The following is a 15,432-nucleotide window of genomic DNA, read 5'->3' as shown; positions in this document are numbered from 1 at the left end:
GATCCTTTGAGTATGATATAGTGTCCCTCTTCATCTCTCACTACAGTCTTCGGGGTAAATTTTAGTTTATCTGATATAAGGATGGCTACCCCTGCTTTCCTTTGAGGACCATTTGAATGGTAAATGGTTCTCCAACCTTTTATTTTCAGGTTGTAGGTGTCCTTCTGTCTAAAATGAGTCTCTTGTAGACAGCAAATAGATGGGTCCTACTTTTTTATCCAGTCTGAAACCATGCGCCTTTTGATGGGGTCATTAAGCCCGTTCACGTTCAGAGTTACTATTGACAGATATGAGTTTAGTGTCATCATGATATCTATTCAGTCCTTGTTTCTGTGGATTGTTCCACTGGACTTCTTCTTAAAGGGGAATTTTAAGAGTCCCCCTTAAAATTTCTTGCAGAGCTGGTTTGGAGGTCACATATTCTTTCAGTTCCTGCCTGTCTTGGAAGCTCTTTATCTCTCCTTCCATTTTGAATGAGAGCCTTGCTGGATAAAGTATTCTTGGTTGCATGTTCTTCTCATTTAGGACCCTGAATATATCCTGCCAGCCCTTTCTGGCCTGCCAGGTCTCTGTGGAGAGGTCTGCTGTTACCCTCATACTCCTCCCCATAAAAGTCAGGGATTTTTTGTCTCTTGCTGCTTTAAAGATCTTCTCTTTATCTTTGTAATTTGCAAGCTTCACTATTAAATGTCGAGGTGTTGAACGGTTTTTATTGATTTTAGGGGGGGATCTCTCTATTTCCTGGATCTGAATGCCTGTTTCCCTACCCAGATTAGGAAAGTTTTCAGCTAGGATTTGTTCAAATACATATTCTGGCCCTCTGGCCCTTTCAGTGCCCTCGGGAACCCCAATTCAACGTAGGTTTTTCTTCCTCAGGCTGTCGTTGATTTCCCTTAATCTGTCTTCATGGTCTTTTAATTGTCTCTTTTTTCCTCAGTTTCCCTCTTTGCCATCAACTTGTCTTCTATGTCACTCACTCGTTCTTCCACCTCGTTAAGCCTCGTCGTTAGGACTTCTAGCTTGGATTGCATCTCATTCAATTGATTTTTAATTTCTGCCTGATTGGATCTAAATTCTGCAGTCATGAAGTCTCTTGAGTCCTTTATGCTTTTTTCTAGAGCCACCAGTAGCTGTATAATAGTGCTTCTGAATTGGCTTTCTGACATTGAATTGTAATCCAGATTTTGTAACTCTGTGGGAGAGAGAACTGTTTCTGATTCTTTCTTTTGAGGTGAGGTTTTCCTTCTAGTCATTTTGCCCAGTGCAGAGTGGCCAAAAACAAGTTGTATTGGGAAAAGGAGAAAAAGAGAGAGAGAGAAGGAAAGAAAAGAGAAAAAGAAAGAAGAAAAAAAGGAAAAAAGAGAAGAAAAAGAGAAAGAAAAAGAAAGGTGGAAAAAAAGGGGGGGGGTGGGGGAAGCAATCAGAAATCAGAAAGAAAAAAAAAAACAAACTCGGGGGAGTATCTTCTGATTCTGTACACTTTAAGTCCCTTGACTTCCCCTGGAACTGGTCCGTGTTGCTGGTCTTCTGGGGGAGGGGCCTGCTGTGCTGATTCTCAAGTGTTAGCACTTGGGGGAGCTGCTCTGCCCCCCGCCTGGTGCAGGGCTCAGTGGGGGCTGTTTACCCCGTGAGGCCCCAGGAGGAACAGCCACAGTGGGGCGGCAGCTCTGGGAACCGGGATTCAGCCCCCGCAGTAGCTCCGGGGCTCTCCGTCTGCAGGGCCTGGAGGCTCCGGGGCGGGGCCGCTGATCTGCTCAGCTCTGGGCAGGAGCGTCCTTGCTGTCCTGGGCCCTCTGGGTCTCTGCCTGTCCCGGGGGAGGCCGGATCCTGGGCTGTGTCCCGGCGCCCTGTGCTCCGGGGCCTGCGCTGTTGGATTCGCTCCCGCCCCGCAGCCCCCTCCGCGGAGCCGCCGCCCGAGCCCCTCCGAGCTGCTCCGGGTCCCGCTGTGCGAGCTGCCGTCTTAGGGAGCTCGGGGCACTCTCCCGGGGCGCAGGTGCCTGTTAGTGTCCCAGGGAGCCCGAGGGCATCCCCGCCCTCCTGGGTCCTGCTCTAACTCCCTGCGAGCCCCTTTCCGCCCGGGAAGGTTGGTGCAGCTCCTGCTCCTCCAGGACGGGGCTCTCCTGCCCAGCTCCTCGCGGGGCCCCTCCCCCTTGGAGGCCTTTTGCTTCTTTATTTCTTTTTCCCCCGGTCTTCCTACCTTGATAGAAGCGCGAACTCTTCTCACTGTAGCGTTTCAGCTGGTCTCTCTTTAAATCTCAGGCCGAATTCGTCGATTTTCAGGATGATTTGAAGGTTATCTAGGTAATTTGGTGGGGACAGGTGATTTGGGGACCCTACTCTTCCGCCTTCTTGCCCCTCCCCTCCATCAGTTACAATTTTGAAATGAACATTCAGCAACATAAAGATCAAAATTTGACTTTAACTCTTAATGTACTATGATAATTTATTTCCAGCATATATTAAGTGAAGCCTGCAAAATAAATAATCTACAGAATCATTAAAAAAAACTCAGAATTTAGTCTTAGCATTCAAATAAAATTAATAAAATGTACTTAGTTGTCTCCAAAATATCACGTTTCATAAATTGCATAAACACATAACAGCCATGATAAATATAGTCTAAAGGATTAACTACAGAATATTATGTACTACATTGAGATTTTATTTGCCTTGAGATTTATGTATAGACATGTATATGTATAAAGTTTTCCATGACACGGAAGTTCATCGCATACCTGTTTTGTGCTTGATAGGAATAATAGTGTAAAAATCAGTATTAAGTCTTCCTTAAGATTCGGAGTCAATTATGCAAATGTGTATATGCTTGCCACAGACTGTTTTGTTCTATTGTGCATGGTTTGAATTGCATGTGAAGAAGTATTCATCTTGATTTAAATACCTTCAACTGTCTCCAGAATAGTTGAAATACTTAAGAAACGTAATGAGACATAATTGGATAATCACTTAAAATGGAAAGTTCGATAATTTCATATTCACGTACCCAATTTTGACCATTTAAAAAAAAAATCTCTGGGTCCATAATACAAGCCATCATTAACTTTGGAGTAACTCCTAAGCAATGAAAGTATGAAAGAAACCATATATATAATAGGTTGTTTTTAATAATTAGCAATCATTTAAAAATCTTTATAATAGTGAAAAATCTGATGAGAAAAATATAGGGCTTATTGGTTAAAATCCTTAAGGCTAAAAATTGTATTTTATTTACTTTCATATATTTGGAGAGTGTGGTGTTTGTATCTGTTTTTTTTTTAAAAAAAGAGCTTTTTTTTTCTTCTTTTAGATCTGCTTGTCTATTTTAGATAGCCAAAGATGATGAAATATGGAGTGTGTGCTAATTAAAAGCTAATTAGGTGATTTTTACTTTTACTAAGTTACTGATCTATGTGGGGTAATTAGAGCAGGGGGAGCAGTGGTGAAACCAGAAAGGTATCTTGATGATTGGTACAAAGACTGTATGTAGCATTGATAGGTTTGATCCTCCACTAGCCATTTCAAATAGTTAAATAACAAGTTTATTAATGTTTACCTGTGAAATACAGCATGGTTTACACAAATACTTCAGGATTTGATTTATGAAGCCATCCCTGAAGGTAAATGATAGTTAAAGGGAACAATGCGGTAGAGACATATCACAGATACAAGTAATTGATGCCAGTTAAATACTGGCACTTGACTTGATTTTCACAGAGATTTCAGCGCTTGGGGGCAAAAGAGTTCAAAGACGTGTAATTAACATGCTACATGAAGGAAAGTGGTATAAACTAAAGAATTATACACATGTACATTGTTTTATTATGCATAGTCTGAACTCAAAATTAAAAGATTGAATAATACAATAAAATTATAATCTGAGAGCACGAACACCCTTTAAAAAGACCAAAAAGAGATAAAGTCTGAAAAAATATATAACAAAAAATCTTTGGTACATAAATGAAGAATGAACTTCAGGATAAAATGATTGGACACACGAAATAGTCTATTTTTTCTTTTATTTCTGTTGACCTATTCAATGGTATATTTATTTCACTGAACTCCTAAAGTAACGTTAGAGTTCCCCTATGAAAAACAGAAATATTTTCTAGTTCCTGGCACAACATCTGGCAGTAGCAGATACCCTGTAAATTTTTGCTATCTAGAAAAACAATTGTATGTGAGCTAGACAGATTACCGGGTTTCTTTTGCTAAATCAAACATTTGTTTCTCAAACACATTCCTTTTCCAACCATCTCTCTCTCCATCCTTTCTTTTCTCTCTCTTTCCTTCTTTCCATTAACAAATTTAGGAAGAATTCACTCTGTGCTGAGAAAATGTCTAACTTATCTCACAATGGCAGAGCTGACAAAGTTTTTATCTTACTTATTTCACAGTTTAATGGGGGAAAAAGAATTAAACGTGCAAAATAAATCTCACCTTTGATAAATGTCATGAAGGAAAATATTCTCAAATGTAGAATAATGAATACAGAAATTGATAATTAATAACTTTACTCATGAAAGTAAACTCATGAAAGATGAGCTCACTACATGAAGAAATGGAGATAGAAAGACAGTATAATGGGACTTCTAGATTCTGAATTAAGGAGGAGCTTGGAATGTCCAAAGAAATAAAAGAATGTTAGTGTAGCAGGAGCATAGTACGTAAAAAGGAGAGGGGCTTGAAATGAAGTAAGCTTTGTAGTCCATAACAAGTGTATTGGATTTCATTGTAAATGCCATTGGAAGCCACTGGATGCTTTTAAGCAAAAGTGTGTGGTAATTGCATTTATGTTTTAAGATAAGTGCTTTATGGAGAATGAATTAGTGGGAAGTAAGACTAGAAGTGGAAAGAGCATTTAGGAGGAGACACTTGAAGATTTCCAAGAGAGAAAGATATGATGTCCTAGACCAGGATGGGACCACTGACTGGATTTGCAATCTATTGGAGGCAGAATCAAAAGGACTTAATAACTGATTGAATGTAGAGGGTGAGAGAAAAAGAGACAACAAACATGAGTCCTAGATTAGAGCAATTGATTATATAGCAAAAACATTCACAACTGAGTTGGTCAAGATGAAATTGGGAGACAGGCGCTAGTAAAAGAATCAATAACTCAGGATGCGTGGGTGGCTCAGTAGTTGAATAAATAAATAAATAAATAAATCTTTTAAAAAACATTTTATTTATTTATTTATGAAAAACAGAGAGAGAGAGAGGCAGAGACAAAGGCAGAGGGAGAAGCAGGTTCCATGCCGGGCGCCCGACGCGGGACTCGATCCCGGGACTCCAGGATCGCGCCCTGGCCAAAGGCAGGTGCCAAACCGCTGATCCACCCAGGGATCCCCTAAATAAAATATTTTTTAAAAAAGAATCAATAACTGCTTTTGGGATTGAGAATGTATTGTTTTACTTTCTTCTACTCAGAGTATGGATTTGGAGTTATTACTTTAGATAAAAACCAAATTAGAAGTGGGGAAGAAAGATTAAATACTAGACATTCCAGGGATTCATTCAAGCCAATGATCTAGCAACCCAATTGTAGCTAATTGTTCTAGGTTGATATGTGTAAATATATGTATGAATTGACACTGCAAAGACATATGGTAACCATTGAGACCTCTGCATTCTACGGGGTTGAGATTAAATCTATTTTTATACAACAGACTTCAACAGTATTTGGGATTATAAAATGAGTCTACAGTGTGATCAGGGCAGTGACAAATGGAAAGGAGTAGCAATGGCTGGTATTCTTAAATAAACAATTGGGGAAAAATAGGAAAAGTTTATTTTATTGAGCAAAGAATTTCTAACCTTCACATGACCTTTCGCAGTTGAACATAAGCACAAGTAAGAACAATATAGAAGGAGGAATTTACTAGAATAAGTGAAAATTGAAAGAGCTCTATAAACTTCTGTCATTACCATCATCGTCTCTAGAAAACCACATCTCAAAACGAGAGAATCTGATAGAAGAGAAATGAAAATGGACCATTTTTCCTCATTAACTTGCAAGGAAGTTTCTATACATTTGTATCTTCCTTTTTTGGCAAGGTTGAAAACATCGGCAATCAAAAATTTCCTGTCATTCCTCAAATCTGTTTGTGAAGGTGGGACAGCTGATTGCCTTGCAGTTGTGTTTGTAGCATGTCGTCCCTGATGCCTCATTTCATTTATTTAATAGCATAATTATATCATAACTTATATCTATCTGCACTATCATAAACTGACGTGTATTCTCACACATTCTATCTGAAATTTTGCCCATAAGAATTGTTTGCATTTACTTCAGACCATCCCACTCCATTTTTGTCCAGCATATCCCTAGTTATAATCTTGAGAACAGCATATCAGATTAGTCATGATTAATAAATACAGAAAAACTTGGAATTTAATCAAATGGCTTCTCATTCAAAGATCTCCTTTTTTTTACCCATAATAACCATAATTTATGTCTGCAACAGAAGAATATGGTAATATTAAAACCCTAATTATCTCAGAATTCATTATACGCATATGATACCCTACTTGCAATCGTGTGAACGCTATACACATTGAATAAAAACCATACTTCAGATTTTGAATTTGAATCTTTCCCCAGGCTGATAGTATGTAGCACAGTCCTCTCCCCCAATGCCAGGGAGTAGCAGTGAGCCACAGCTCCTGGCCCGTAATGCCATCACAAGAGTAAACAACTGACACACTGACAACCATTCTTATGCCGCATGGCCAATCTCTTTCACTTTCAGTACAGTATTCAATAAATTACATGAGACAATCAACATTATTAAAGGATTTTATCCAACTATAGACTAACGTAAGTGGTCTGGGCACATTTAAGTTGGGCTAAAACTAAGCTATAGTGGTCAGTAGGTTAGGTGTACAAGTGCGTTTCAACTTATGACATTTTTAATTTATGATGGGTTAATCAGGATATAACCCCATCATAAATCAAGGAAGTCTGTCTCGAAATTTTGATTTCAGAGTCAAATAAATAAGCTAAGCATGCTTATTTGAAATGTATTGTTACTTGTTATAATCATTCACTGATTAGTGAGTTTATTTCAATGTATAATTATTACAAAATTCAAATATACTGTATTTAATAGAATGCATTCCAGAATATGAATTCATTTCAACTACGTCATCTTATTCCAATCTGGTGGGCTACAAAGAAAGATAATGTCATTATGAATACCTTGTTATCTCAAAATAAACTTAAGAGTAAGAGGTGCTTTATTTCTTTTGCTGTATTCAAAGAGGTCAATCTATTTTTAAGTTAAATCAATAAGTCTCCATTGTGTGCTTAGAGTAAGACCACGAGCATTTAGCTCATAAGTAAAGTGTTAAAAGAAACCACAATGTTATCATTAAGAATTTGACTTAGAAATTCTTCTGGTTTCCTAACATTCTTGCTAAGTACTCTGGAACGGACAATAATCTGCACTATTGTAAAATGAATGGAACAAGTTGGAGGATGGTGAAAGTCTGAGGAGACTGAGGAAAACCTATTATTATTCCAAAATATATAGCAACTTTAAAAGATACGGTAATTATTATTCTGTTGATACTTCTATTGTGCTGGATATTTATACTTATAGGAGATAATTGTGTGTGTGTGTGTGTGTGTGTTTGTGAGAGAGAGAGAAAGGGGGGGGAGAGAAATTACGAATGCTCTAAATATTTTGAAGCAGCATAAATGAGATCCACCTTCCCGTTACCCTTTCTGCCAACTTGAAAACGCCATTTCATAATATCTGAATCAATGAAGAAATCACAAGCTAGGAGCATCTATAATTTAGGGGCAATGCTAATTTTCTTTTTTGAGTGTAGATCTTTAAAATGAGCTTTTTTGCCCCTGCTCTAAAATCTGTAAAATGCATTTACCTAAGGTAGACTATCCCTGAAAGTATTATATGAAAATTTTTAGCTAAGGGGGGCTTTTTATTTTGATAAGTCTCTGAAGCCAAGAAGTTGAGTTTCCTCTGTTATAAGTGATAACATTTATAATCAACTAATACCTAATTCAAACAAAAATCTTTGTGAAGTTTGTTTCTAACCTGAAGAGGTTCTAACGTGTCTCTCTTTTTTTTTTTAATTTTTATTTATTTATGATAGTCACACAGAGACAGAGAGAGAGGCAGAGACACAAGCAGGCTCCATGCACCGGGAGCCCGACGTGGGACTCAATCCCCAGTCTCCAGGATCGCGCGCTGGGCCAAAGGCAGGCGCTAAACCGCTGCGCCACCCAGGGATCCCTCTAATCTGTCTCTTATTAATAGCATTGGGTTCCTGTGTTCATAGGATCTGTATGACTACCCAGATAGAAGTCTGTGATAGAGATGGGTTTCCTACGGCATCATAATTTTACAGTAAGTCTGTAACAGAGTAAACATGTTTATCCTTGTGAATATTGATTTTTTTCACATCATAGATTATTTTCAAAATTGATAATTATAACAGCATGTTTTATTATATTTAAGTATGCGTTTATCTATTAACTGAATCATTAAAGTAAGATTCTTTACTTCAAATTATTCTAAAATAGAATTTTATTCATGAATTTTCATAGTTCCTTAAAGATATCATTAAGTAAGGAAGTCAATTATTCTTCTAATGTAAATTTCAAGCATGACAGGTAAAATGTTCTAGAAAAAGCTTGCCATGCAAAATTGTTTTGAATACTATGGCTAGAGCATTTGCCCACGCATGAAATAGAGATATAACTTCAATACTTTCAGGTCAAATCACAGCATCAGGAAAAGGTTGAATATAAATTAAGGATAAAATCCAATATATTTGGGTGGGACTATATTTTCTTCTTGAGAAATCATAGAAGGACACATTAATTATACTTGGTATGAAATTTCTCAAGTAAAACAGAAAATCCTGACTTTGCTAAGGACACACATAACCAAAGCACTGGCTTATTCTATGTTTTATTTTAAACTTTTGGAAATAATTTTGATTAAGGGATTAAATGGCATTGTGCCTATTCTGAAGGATATATGACAGAGAAAGGATTTTATGAGGGACCAGGCATGTAAGAATATTCATTCTTCAAAAAAACAAACAAAAAAAGCAAAACAAAACAAAACAAAACAAAGATTCATTCTTTAACATGTTCAATGCAGACTTCTTGAGGGTAAAGTGTGCACCACCCAGTGCCAGTCACTGGGCTACTGACCAAATAAGAGCTCATTTTGGAACTCCCCAATTAGTGAAAGGGAAGGACATGTGGATACGTAAATTAGCCTGACAACACTAAGATTTGTTGAGCATGCATGATGTACCAGGAAATGTGCTAAATCCTTTACAATGATTATTTATTTTAATCCTTATAGTATCCCCGAGAGAGGGACTGTTGCTTATTGCAGTAAAATTGAGATTAAGATATGAAACTCGCTCAAGGTTTCACAGCCAGAGAGGTGTACCAGAGATGATAGATCGTATTAGAAGGATATGAAACAAATGTTATAGGAGAGGCCAGGGTAATAATAAGTGCCTGTGGGAGTCAATGAAAGTGTCCTACCTCACAGATAGAAAATTTGAACTAGATCTTAAAGAGAGAATACGAGGTTTGCTAGTAGTGAAGGCAGATAAGGGGAATGTTTCCATCTAGTAAGATTTTCTAGAAGTATAGCCTTCTGGTCTTCATTTTATCATTTATAATATGTGATAGTGGAATAATCTGATTTCTAAGTTTTTTTGAGTTCTGGAATTTTAGGATGATGTTTTGTTTACTCTACATAAAAATAAAAGAGACTTCTGAGTAAATGCTGAAACATCTGAGACTTTTGACAATATATCACTGACCCTCCAGAAAGAAGAAAGATTTCTTTTATCCTGCACATGGATAAAACATCATCTGTTTTCTTCAAAGATAGCTAGTTACATGTGGAACTTCTCCTCCCTTAAAAGAGATGGGAGAAAGTACGATATGACATATGGGGGGACAGCCTAGCCAGTCTGTAGTAGCTGATAATTAGGGTTCTGTATTCCATAAACCCAACTGCTTCTGGTTAGGGCTCTCTTATCTTTTTTTCTAGTTACTTTAGGAAAACTTAATGTTTTAGACCTCAAAGGATTTCCTTTTGTTGTATGAGAAAAGCCAGGATATTCCTGGCCCCTAGAGAGGTGTTGCACAGTGCTGGGGGGTGACACCACTTAAACTCCCAGGAAAAGCCAATGGAGATGGGAAGATAGCAAAGGAAACACATACAAAATGGCCTTGATTGTACATAGTTTCTGAGAAGGGGAAACTGGACAGTCAAAATGTAATACTTCTTTTTTTCATAGTCAGCATCAGTGACTTTAACTGAAACAAAAATGATTTTAAAATATTGCTAGCCAAGTGTGTTTCACTCATTCATTTGAAGCCCTATGATCTTCCTAGAGAAAATAATCATGTAACTGAAGACACACACAATATTCTGATATAATTTTTAAAAGTTATCCTATGGAACTATACTCAACATACCCATGTGTTTTCATACACCAATAATTGAATTTGTGGTTTGAAATGACAAACCACATGTCATGCTGTCTTACTTCTACTATATGAAGCAGTTTATTTCATCTATAAAAAACAAGCAGTGAGAAATATTCAGGAAACTCTTTTACAAATTTAAAGAAATAAAAATATTTATTATATTGTCACATTGTCATTTAAATGCTCAAATTTTCAGAGAAGAGTGACAAAATTGTCTTCTTACCCATAAACCCTGTCCTTTATGATTTCTGTACTATATTACGATATTTTTCTTCTAAAATTAGGATATAGGAGGGAAAGAAAAGATGAATAAGCAATACATTTATTAGTATTTAGTAACATGTAATACAAGGAATCCAGAATGACGATCAAAAATCACAAAAGGAAGAGTCAGCCACAGGTTTCTGGTGAGTTATTCAAGTGAGTGCAGTGCTCCCACAATCATCTCCGTCCAGGTTGAACTGTTGCGAAGGGCAATTAATTCCATTTCCCACTTTTAGTTTTTCTTATGTTAAATTTAGAAGGCAGCCTGCCAGCTATGATTAAGATTTTCTCAGAAAATAGTTTCTAGAACCTAATACAAGACTGTTAAACCACTGCGTAAGCATAATGGTTTAGATCAGTTGTATGCAACTTCCATGTGCACATTTCCCAAAGCAAGCTTATGAAAGCACACATTTCCAGGTACCCATACCATCCAAGGTGTCTGATTTGGTAAGATCTAGAGTAAAACCTCGGAAGTGAAATTTTCATCAAGCGTCCCAAGAGGATTCTGACACAGATTTGTGTTTAGAATACCGTTTGGGAAATTGTTTTGGAGCAGAATGAAGAACAAAGTATATTTTTATATGTAAGCACAATGGGAAGGAAACAAGGAATTTAAAACGTGAAGGAGGAAAAGGGGACTCTCGTATTGTACATAGTTAAAAGTCTGTGATTCTCAGATAATCATAACTTTTCCATATGTTACCAGCATGATAGCCTCCAAAGCTTATGCTGTCTTCACTATACCAAATGAAGCTTAAGGAGTGAGTGAGACGGGGAAAAAAGAAATTATTTAAGCAATAGCTCAGGGAGAAGCTAACGAGTTTTTGTTAGCTTCCAAAAAGGCAAGTGCCCATAGTATGGTCAGGAATAAGAAACGGGGGGTGGGGGGGGCGAAAATAGACAAGAAAAAAGAAAAAGAATGTAATTGTTCGTGTGACCCATTGTGTGCATGTGTACACACACGTACCACAACATGCCACCTACCACAACATACCACTTACCACAGCACACTACAACCCTTCACCACCTGGAAGCTGATGGCTACAGTACAGTCATTATGTGCATTATGTCATGCTCCCAGAGGTTTTCCTAAATCCAGTGTTATGTACTTTCTCTTTAACACTTTGCACACATAATGCCAACAAATCCAGCTCCTTAGGAAGTGCTCACCTTGATATTCTGAATATTTTATACAAAAAATACTTTTATTTATTTTTTTAAGACACTTTTATTTTGACCAAAGTTTCCATTTATATTCACATGGTGAATTACATGTTGAGCTACTTAGCCAATGATCATGAGTCAATTATGGTTTATGGAAATTCACTTGGAATTGTCTATCTGAGAATTATGAAACTTTAAAAATTGTCACTTCCAATTGCCTGAATTTAGAATGGGGAAAACTGAGGCTTCTGCTGTTCTACTTCTCTTCTATTCTTCTTTTGAACTTGTAAACCTCTTCTTTGTAGAAATTTATTAACAAGTACCGTTATATAATGCTTTCTCCAATAAATGAGAAATACACACACATACACTCACACACACCTTTTCATTTCTATTATCCATGGCAAAATTTTATCTTGGGTAGTATACTTACTTCCTGGTATCCTCTTTCCCCACATCCTCCTCTCTGCACTCTTATCTAGTAGTAGGTGTTAGAATATTGCTACTTGATGATTAATATTTTCAATGAAAGAGATTAAAGTTGGAAATCTTGCAGAGCTTTTGTATTTATATTTCTATTCTGAGATTTTGGAAATAGACACAAATTCTCAAGTTTCATTTGAAAAACGTTTTAATCATGGAATAAAGACAAGTGTATCTGAGATTATGGTCTTACTATTCAGTAATAAGAATACTCTTAACTATCTGATGGATGAAAACTAGTATTCTAACTCAACATATTTATAGTACAGAGTTTTACTTATTTCTTTACTGATCGCTATGCCAAATCCTGAACTCTGTTCCAGTTGTTTTACTGTGTAATGACTCTTAACCTTTCTACTAATTGGACTGGCTCATATGCTTTTTAGCCTGTCTTCCCTCAGATCCTCATAGCACACTTTTGGAAGCCTGACACTAACAGAGGTCATGTAAAATATGTTAGGTAACTGGTGGTGATATAATCCTGCATAGCCAAACTGAACAATACGTAGAAAAAATGGAATTTAACTTCAATTACCATTTATGAAAATCTGGTTCATTGATGTTTACTTATAAAATACCTCCTCCAAATCCTTTAGTCTGAATATGGACAATCACCTTTTTACACCTTTAAATAGATTCTTCCTATCTGGATAGCTCAATTCTGATTCTGATTAAATAAATTATCCATCTGTGAATTCTACAGGTGTAACTTTTAATACTTACCCTTTATTATTTAATACTTACCCTATATTATTTCCAGCAGTCTCCTCCCTGCTCCCAACGTGTCAGAAACAAGTAATTTAGTTGCTATGACTTTTCCATTTGTCTAAAGGCAAACCTATCAACCCCTATAAACATGTGTGTTTTATCTTGCTCCCTGTTTGGTATACCATGGATATGTGGGAGAATCAAGATTAGACTTTTGTTGATCTGACTTCTTGATAATAAGGTGTTAGGAAAGCAATAAATGTATTGGAAAAAGAACTTTAAATCATATTTAAGCTTACTAAAGCCTTTCAATAGAACATATTTAATTCTGGTAGTAATAAAATGGATGGGATTTCATTGTAAAGCAGAGCAGAATTCAGCATATACTGTGTCAGCTTTACATGACAGATTATTAATAAACTGCCACTGTTACCACTCGATGCCAGTCTTTGGTGTTGGCATTTTTTTAAACTTGAAACTCAAATGTATTTTTTTAATCTTATTAAAAGATTAGATGTATTTTTTAATCTTATTTTTAAAAGATGTATTTTTTAATCTTATTTTATGAACCAGTTTCTTCTTTTCAATACATTTTTTTCTCTTCTCTGTAGAATTATTGTGTGATTCAATTAATGGTTCCAATTTCATTATACTTATATGTTCTAAAAAACCCTAAGGCATTGTATAACTTCACATAGATCAACTTTAGTTATTTGTTTGTTTGTTTGTTTGTTTTCATTTGATGAAGGTGAAGACAAGGCAGAGTAAGAATTAAGAAAGAGGATGTACTTTCAACTTGGTACCTAACAAAAATGAGCCATTTGGTAGAATTCATTTTCTCAACTAACTTTCCCCAGTATGTTTGCCTTTTTCTCTCTTTTCTTCTCCTATCCCTGTTCTAGATACACTTTTTTAAAAGATTTTATTCATTTATTCATGAGAGACACAAGAGAGAGAGAGAGGCAGAGACACAGGCAGAGGGAGAAGCAGGCTCCATGCAGGGAGCCCAACTTGGGACTCTATCCCGGGTCTCCAGGATCACGCCCTGGGCTGAAGGCGGCACTAAACCACTGAACCACCCAGGGACCCCCGATACACATTTTATATTGTCCATTAATTCAACAAAACACTTAAATATTTGTATGAAATAGTCATTTTGCTAGTGTTGGAAAAATAATAAGTAGTGGGCAAAGCCTACAGGAAATAGACAGTTCAAGAGAGCTTATAGGGTCTAAGGTTATCCTTTAGATACAAAAGGGCCATTTTGTATCTAAAATTTTTTATGCTTTACAACTCCTTGTCACTCCATCAAAACTTTAGCTATCTATCAGAGAGAAGTTAAGAGTTACTTTAAAATAAGTTGCAATCAGTGGGTTAAAGGACATAGCATCTGATGATGGGGTAAAAAGTGTGTATAATGTCATAGAGAGGGCAAAATGAATAGCAAAACATGCAGGTGATGCGCTGAGTTTTATCTAAGTAGTATATATTATCCTCATTGTCTTAATTGGACGGGTAATGTCAAACCTTTGGACAAAGCTGAAAAAGATTCATACCTAGTAAGGTATGCACTGGTATTTACTGGAAATAAAAGAAATAGAGACTAGAAGAACAATAAAAAATGATCAATCAATGAAACTAAGAGCTGGTTTTTCAAAAAGATAAAACAGGCGTGTCTGGCTGGCTCCATCAGTAAAGCATATGACTATTAATCTTGGGGTCATGAGTTTGAGTCCCACATTGGACATACATATTACATACATAAATAAACATATATATATCAGGGCACCTGGGTAGTATAGTCAGTTAAGCCTTTGACTCTTGGTTTCAGCTCAGGTCATGATCTCAAGGTCATGAGTGCAGAGCCTGCTTGAGATTCTCTCTCCTCCCACCTGTGTGCTCTCTCTCTCTCTCTTTCTCTCTCAAAACAAATCTTTAAAATGTACGTGTATTTTTGAAAGATAAAACTCTCAAACCTTTAGCTACACTAAACAAGACAAAAAGATTTCAATAAATAAAATTAGAAACTAAAGGAGCCATTACAACTGACACTACAGGAATGCATATGATCAGAAAATAACTGCCATATACAATTATATGCCACCAAATTTGATAACCTAGAAGAAATGAATACATTTCTAGAAGCATAAAACCTACCAAGAATGAATCAAAAAGAATAAGTAATATGAATAGGCACCAATGTGTTACACATTAATACTCCATAATGAACAGTGGGCACTGGCTCAAATGTCCCATACTGGTTTTTGCCTTTGAGTCATTCTACATGGTGTTCCTTCTGCCTTATAGGGTTTACCACTTCC

At 36.6% G+C, this 15,432-nt stretch overlaps 1 pseudogene; it reads left to right on the top strand.

Annotated features, from left to right (window-relative positions):
• Window positions 1–15,432, top strand: part of LOC140597390 (FAS-associated factor 2 pseudogene) — a 61,239-nt pseudogene that overhangs the window by 34,642 nt on the left and 11,165 nt on the right.

Source organism: Vulpes vulpes, unplaced genomic scaffold (assembly GCF_048418805.1).
Source record: "Vulpes vulpes isolate BD-2025 unplaced genomic scaffold, VulVul3 u000000643, whole genome shotgun sequence".
Lineage (NCBI taxonomy): Eukaryota > Metazoa > Chordata > Mammalia > Carnivora > Canidae > Vulpes > Vulpes vulpes.
This window is presented reverse-complemented; position numbering and strand designations above follow the sequence as displayed.